This window comes from Macrotis lagotis, chromosome 6 (assembly GCF_037893015.1).
Source record: "Macrotis lagotis isolate mMagLag1 chromosome 6, bilby.v1.9.chrom.fasta, whole genome shotgun sequence".
NCBI lineage: Eukaryota > Metazoa > Chordata > Mammalia > Peramelemorphia > Peramelidae > Macrotis > Macrotis lagotis.
Window position 1 is genome coordinate 43,365,068 of NC_133663.1, and position 8,030 is coordinate 43,373,097.

General features: G+C 38.7%; 1 pseudogene; it reads left to right on the forward strand.

The window, feature by feature from the left end:
* Positions 1-1,615: 1,615 nt before the first annotated feature.
* Positions 1,616-2,042, forward strand: LOC141491627 (ATP synthase F(0) complex subunit C2, mitochondrial pseudogene; annotated as a pseudogene).
* Positions 2,043-8,030: the final 5,988 nt, after the last annotated feature.

Consider the following 8,030-nt stretch of genomic DNA (forward strand, 5'->3'; position numbering starts at 1 on the left):
CTATGCCTATCTCAATGCAGTTCAAGATTGCATTAGTCAATGGGTGGCCCAGAGATTGTCCAGTCCCACTTGCTGCCACTTAACAGAGCCACAGTCTTTTCCTTTCTCTATGCCAACCCTCCTTGCCCCATTATTCTGTTCCTATCAGCTACAAGATGCTCACTCCCAACTAAATGTTGACTCCCACATCCCACATGAGCTGGATCCACTATCTTCTTAGTTCAAGACCATCTGTCCTGCTATTGTTCCTTTGGGACCCCTGGAGCCTTGGAGCTTTGCCATCTACTCTGCAATTTTCTCTCCCAGAATTTATATATTACCTGGTCTTTCATTTTCTATGAATTGAATATGAACATGCGCTCTCCTGTATATGTTATCTCCACCCAATTAGATCATGGCTACCTTGGGAATAGGAATGCCTCAAGGTTTTATTTCAACCCCCAGCACTTTGCATAGTATTTCACATAAAATAAGAGCTCAGTCGAAACTTTCCCATTCCATGGGACACTGATAAATCATGTAGAACCTATATTACACCAAGAGCCCAGATTTCTTTTAAGCAAACTACAACCTAGCAACACATCCAATAGCTTATCCTTGGGAAATTGAGTTTTTGAACCCAAGTACAAAGATTTTCCATTTATCCCTGTTATTTTTCATCTTATTGGATATATATATATATATATATATATATATATATCTCAAAGTCAAGAATTTCTTGGAGTCTGACCTATCTAGTATGATAGTTATGCCTCCCAGCACTGTGATAAGCATGCTACCTAAGTCATCAATAAAATTGTTAACTAGTCCAAGGTCAGACATGGATGCCTGAGGCCCTCTACTGGACAGTACCTTCTAAGTTATTCTTGGAAGCAACTGTTAATAACTAATCTCAACTGTACCATAACACAGCACACACTTCTCATTTCTTCACAAAAATATTATGAGAGTGTACAAACAACGGGCAGCCTACTATTTGGGAGGGTTGAATGGAGGGAGAGAATTTGGAACTACAAATTTTTAAATGAATGTTAAAAAATAAACATTGAAAATTCAGAAAAATAAGGGGGAGATAGCTTGAAAGACTTTGCCAAATCTATCTGCACCATTTATCTAATCTCCCAGTCAAGTAACTCTTTCAAAAAAGGGAATGAAGTTCATCAGTATAATCCATTGTTAATAAAGCCAGGTTGGCTTTCTGTGATCGTTGCTTCCTTTCTGAGATGCTCATTCGCCATCCCTTTAATAATAAATTCTAGAATTTTGTCTATAATCAAACTCTCTTGCCTAGTGTGTACTTTGTTTTCTGCTTCCACCCACCCTTTTTTTGTTTGTGCAAATTGGGAGGTTTGCCCTTTTCCCTCCAGTTCTGAAATACCTCTCCATTCTCTATGACCAAAGCAGTTAGTTCTTTAGGATCCTGGCTTGGCACAATGGATAGAACACTGGGCTTGGAATCGGGAAGATTTGTCTTGGCCTCAGACACTAGCTTCATGACCCTGGACAAGTCACTTAACACTGTTTGCCTCAGTTCTATAAAATGTGCTAGAGCCTCTCCCTCTCTGTCTCCTCTGCTCTGGAAGCAGCTCTTTGGCTTTGCCCCTCACCCTTGAGAATGTACGCCTGTGCCAAGTTCATCTCTACCCCCTTCCCTTGTGAGGAGCAGCTCTCAGCTGCTAAGTAGACCATCGTCTGCAGTGGAATTAAGAAAACCAGAGATTTGGACAGGTGAGAACATCAGCATTTTGGCAGCATCAGGTCCCTTGACCTCACTTATCCCCAGATGTGGATTCCAAACTAGGGCCATCTCACGGGACATTGGCACAGCAGCCAGGTTCATCAGGGCTGGAGCTGCCATTGTGGGGGTGGCTGGTTCTGGAGCTGGAATTGGGACTATATTTGGAAGTCTCATTATTGGTTATACCAGGAACGCCTCCCTGAAGCAGCAGCTCTTCTCCTACACCATCCTGGGCTTTGCCCTTTCTGAGGCCCTGGGGCTCTTTTGCCTGATGGTGGCCTTCCTCATCCTCTTCACCATGTGATGGAGCCATTTCTAACCTCAGCATCCTTTCATGACTCTTCCAGCCTACGTGCACTGCCCCCTCCATCTTGCCAGGCAGCTCTGGGGAAAGCCATGGACTCAGGATTTGACAGAAGGAAGACAAATAAATATTGTGTTATTAAGCTGCGCTAGAGAAGAAATGGCATACGACTCCAGTATCATTGTGAACAAGCACCCCTCCCCACCAAAAAAGGTCACAAAGAGTAGGACACAACTGAAATGACTGAACAACAAAAATATGGCACATCTGGGCCAAGACACCTGATCTCTGAGACCCACAATAAAGTGACTAGCCCTAAGTCACATAGCTAGTAAGCAACAGAGAATCCCTCTGGGCCTCAGTTTCTTTCTCTGTAAAATGTAAAATAGCTTTACCTACTGAAAATACTTTGGAAGCACTGGCAAACTGGAAAAACATTGGTATTAGGAGAGGTCTTTACTTTAGGGAGAAGATTAGGGTCTTTAGAAGTGCTGGATAATTTCCCAAAGGTATTTTGGCCTTTGTTCTCTTTCAATATCATTCTATCAGCTGTGAATGCTCAATATACCTGTTCTTTGGCTGTTCAGTCAAATGCATGTTGTGGACTAGCCCAGTGCATCAAACTCAAATAGAAATAGAAGGCACTGGGGCAGCTAGATGGTGTGGTGAATAGAGCACCAGTCCCAGAGTCAGGAGGATCTAAGTTCAAATCTGACCTCAAACCCTTAATAATTACCTAGCTGTATGACCCTGGGCAAGTCACTTAACCTCATTGCCTTGCAAAAACCAAAAAAAGGAAAGAAAGAAAGAAAAATAGGGGGCATTAACTCATGAATAGGGAATTCCTGCAGGCCTTAATATTGACTTAATTTTTAAATGTAATGCTATCTATATTTTATTGCATATTATTTTGTTAAATATTTCCTTATGTTTTAATCTGGTTTAGGCAATATTCCAGAGTGTTGGCTCTATTCAGCTCACAGTCCATGCTCAATACTTCTGACCATAAACACCTTTTCCTCAGTCTTTCCATGTGAATGATCAGGGAAAACTTCAATTCTGCTTTGAGATATGAAATTATTTCAAGACCCAAGTCCTAGGGCCATTGTTCACCATGCTCCAGCTGAGACCAAATGTGGTAATATATTGAAACTCCATTCTCTGTACTTCCTCAAGGGTGGGTGATATCAACTCTGGGAGGGGCAGAACCTTGACTATGTGTGGAAGAAAGGAGGAAATATCCAGCACCTGGGAGTGAGAGATTAATTACATGTAGGAAGATCAGCTGTCACCTAGGAACATTCACTGGCAGTGAAGCCCTGGGTTAACTGGATTTACTGCTTCAATTCTTGGTTTGGTTCAATAATGGTAAGAAAGAGGTGCTATCTGGGAAAGAACATGTAGAAACAAGCAACATTTCAAACATGTGATGTATGTGTTTTTCTCTATATGGGCACATGAGCACATGGTTGCGTTTATTTAAATTCTTCTCCCCTCTGCCATTTTGCTTTCAAATTACATTTTTGGCATCTGGGGCCATCAGAGCAACTTCTGCTAAATACTTAGTGGAAAGCCTTCTCTCTCCTAGAGCCCCCACCTCCCTCCACCTCATCAAGCTTCAGGTTTTGTTTTCTTGGGTTTTTTTTTCCTTTCTTTTATTCAATTTGTTTGGAAGCCCATCAAGTCTTCAGCCTCATAGCCTGTGTGGCAAAATTAGGCTTCCTTGGCTCAGCTGCTATGCAACCAGAGCCCAGGTGTGTCCTGGAAAAAATCTCAGCATTCTTGTTTTTCACTTGGGCAGAAAGAAAACAAAAAGGCAGCAGATTAAAACATACACAGGTACAAATAGATGAGATAGGAGGAGTGGGGGGAGAGAGAGAGAAATGAAGACCAAAAACAGAGAAAAAGATGGGGGCAGGGAGGAAGAAAGAGAAGAGGGATAGGGAAAAGAGAAGAGAAGAGAGGAGAGGAAGAGGAGGGCACAGTCTATTTTAAACAAACATCTTGGGAAAAATGCCCTAAAATTTGAGGCAGCTAGGTGACTTAGTCAATAGAGTATTAGATTTGTAGTTAGGAGGACCTTAGCTTAAATCCTACCCTAGATACTAATTGACTATTTGGCAAACCAATTAACTCTTGCAGTTTCAATTTCATCATTGTCAAATGAGGAACTGAATTACATGACTTTTTAGTTTAGGTCCCTTCTAGCTCCAAACCACTACTCCTATTATTTGTCCTTGCCTGTTGTGAAACTCCTAAAGATCTGCAAAGACACAGCCGATGCTTTAAGAGTGAGAACAAGGGGTGGCTAATAGGCGCAGTGAATAAAGCACCTGCCCTGGAGTCGGGAGTACCTGGGTTCAAATGCGACCTCAGACACTTAATAATTACCTAGCTGTGTGGCCTTGGGCAAGCCACTTAACCCCATTGCCTTGCAAAAACCTAAAAAAATGAAAATAAAAAAGAGAGAGTGAGAACAAGGAGCCTAGTGCCTAGCTGATGTCTGGTTTCTTGAGTGACCTTGGACAAGTCACTTAACCTTCCATGCCTCACCTGCTGCCACCCCTACCTCTTTGTCAGAGTGTGACCTGATATATAAGATACCAAATCTTCAGCACTTAGAAGAAAGGTCCCCTGAAAAGCCAGTGAATTTATCATAATCTTGCTTTTGTCTCATTAGAAAGTAAAATAATACCTATGAAAATGGAAGTTTCCTATAAGTAGGGTGGCTTGTCTAAATATTATTCTGAAAATATCAAACTTCAAACTTTTTTGATATGTTTTATTTTTAGAATACATTTAAAGATCACCCCTCTTCTGGGAGAAGTCTCATACCAAAGTAAAACATTAAGAAAAAGTAGTAATATAGTGACCTCATCCACTAGAAAAGAAAAGGAAAACAACTTTCTTGTAACAAATATACCTAATCAAGCAAACCAAATTCCCTCACTGACTGTAGACAAAAATGTCTCTGTATATATGAAATCTGTCAGGTCTCAGAAGGTGGATTATTCCTCTGAAATCATGAATGATCATTGTTATACTCATAGTTCTTATAATTTTCAGTTGTTTGCATATATAATACTTTAGTTATTGTACAAATTGTTTTAATTAGGTTCATTTTGTTATTAATTTTTATAATATTGATGTTATAATATAAATTGTTCTTTGGGTTCCATTTACTTCACCCTGCATCAATTCATATTAGTCTTTGTATGTCTCTTTGAAATCATGTCTTTGCTTATTTTTTATCACATTGCTTATTTGCTTATATTTTATCACATTATCATTCCATCATATTCACATACCACAATTTGTTCAACAACCTTTCAATTGATGGGAATCCTTTTAGTTTCTGGGTTTTTGAGAAAGAGAGAGAGAGAGAGAGAGAGAGAGAGAGAGAGAGAGAGAGAGTTGCAAATAGAGGACCTTTTGCTATTCCTTTGGTCTTTGGGGGGTATAGACTTAATAGTGGGTTAGGTAAGTCAAAGGGTATTCAAGGTTTAGCAACTTTCTGTGTATATTTCTGAATGTTTGTTCTCATCTATCCATTGGACAACAACATTATATTAATGAGCCTGTTTTCTCACATTCCCTTCAACATTTGTCATTTTCCTTTTTTGGTCATTTTTGTCAATCTGGTAAGTATGAAATAGTATCTCAGAACTGCTTTAATTTGCATTTCTCTAAATAGAGATAATTTTTTTTGTTCTTTTCATTAAAATTCAATTTTATAGGGGCAGCTAGGTGACACAGTGGATAGAGCACCGGCCCTGGAGTCAGGAGCACCTGAGTTCAAATCAGGCCTCAGACACTTAATAATTACCCTAGCTGTGTGGCCTTGGGCAAGCCACTTAACCCCATTTGCCTTGAAAAAAAAACCTAAAAAAAATTCAATTTTATTTTATTTTCAGCTTTATTTTCTCTTTCTTCCCCTTCCCACTTAGAGTAAGAAAAACAAAAACTCTGTTACAAACATATCTAACCAAGCAAAACAAAATCTTATACTAGATATGTCTATACATATTTGTGTATATGGTTGTACACATATGTATATGTATGAGTTTCCATTTTTTCATGTGACTAAACTTTAGTTTCTTCTCTTAAGAACTGCTTGTTCATATCCTTTAGCTATGGAGATTAGGGAAAGGTTCTTATTATTATAAATTTGAATCAGTGCCTTAAATACCTTGGAAAAGAGACCTCCGTCAGAGGAGCATAATGCAAAGATTTTTCCCCCTAGTTAATTGTTTCTCATGTAATCTTAGCTTCATTAGATTTGTTTTTATAAAAAGAAATTTAATTTTATATAATCAAATTATTTATTTTATCTTCTGTGATTGACTCTATCATTTGATCATGAAATCTTTCTCTATCCACACATCTGATAAAAAAAATTGTCCAAGTTCTTCTGATTTATTTGTGATATGATCTTTTATATCTAGGCCATGTATTAACCTCTCATTTCATACAAAGATCATCATGATTCCATTTGCAGACCTGGACAATTGAAACCATGGATAATAGCTAAAAAAAATCTAGATACAAAAAATAAAAAGCCAGTATCATTTCCATGAATAGATAATAAAATGGGGAGGGGATAAGTCAGAGAAAGAGAATTTCCCTTTAAAGTAACCTCAAAATGCATAAATTATCTGGGACTCATTGGGTAGACTGACTGTATAGATTCAGTTACATAAAGAAATTAAGAACTACTTAGTAAATTCAATGCCTTTCTTTATATCCTTAGTATTTAGTCCAGCTGGACATATGGTAGGCACTTTAAAGGTTTGTTGACTAGCTTAACTGACTAACTGGAACATGTCTGGGTCATGCCAACATAATAAGACTGAAAATACAACTGAAATTCTTTTACAGAAATTGCCAAATTACCAAGAGGATTATTTGCAGAGTAAAGCTCAAGAGTAATAAAGTCCATTTGGAAAGTATTGTAATCTAATAATTGAAGTTTCATGGGAACCCTGTGTGGTAGGTACTACAGGTATTATTATTCCAATTATACAGATGATTCTCAGGGAGGTTAAATGATTTGCTAAGGTTGAATTCAAGTCTTCCTGACTCAAAGTTCATCGTTCAACTCATCAGGTCATACTATCCCTTTTAATAAGGGGTGGAGGGAAGAAGTGACTTTCTCAAGGTCACACAACTGGCAAGGGTCAGAGGTAGATTTGAATCCAGCCCCCGAATGCAAACCTAACACACCAGCCACCATGCCAGGCTATCTCACAGTAAAAAAAAAAAAAAATGAATACAACATAAATACAAATCCAATAAACATGCTGTTAGAAAACTCATAGGAAGAGATCCTTTTCATTTGTGGGGAAAGGGAGAATCCAACATGGCTTCATGGAGGAGCTAATGTGAATCTTAAAGGAAGACAATCTCAAAAGATAGGGGGCAGAAAGGGACATACTGAATCTGAGTTGCTACTAAGATGTTTAAGAAAAAATACCTAGGAAGCAGATGAAAAATATGTCACTGGAGAAAAGTACATTCAGGTAATGGGAGAGTAGATGATAAACTGGAAGAAGAAATGGCAGTCCATAATGGTTAGGATGCATAGTGCGTAGAAAAGCAATATTGAGTCAAGTTGTGGAGGGCTTTAAAGGCAAGGCTAAATTTAGATTTCATCTTAGAGGCAGCAAAATGACTCAGTCAGATCTACAACTGAATATATGAATTAACAGATGAATAAAAATATGTATTAAGGGGGCGGCTAGGTGGCGCAGTGGATAGAGCACCAGCCCTGGAATCAGGAGTACCTGAGTTCAAATTTGGCCTCAGACACTTAATAATTACCTAGCTGTGTAACAAAAACAAAAACAAAAAAAACCTATGTATTAAACCAAGCTCTGGATTATTTTAGCAACTATATGGATGATGGGCTGGCGATGGGAAGAGATTGAAAGGGGGAACAAATCAGAGGCTGTTATAATAGTCCAGAGATGATGGGGGACTGGACTAGGA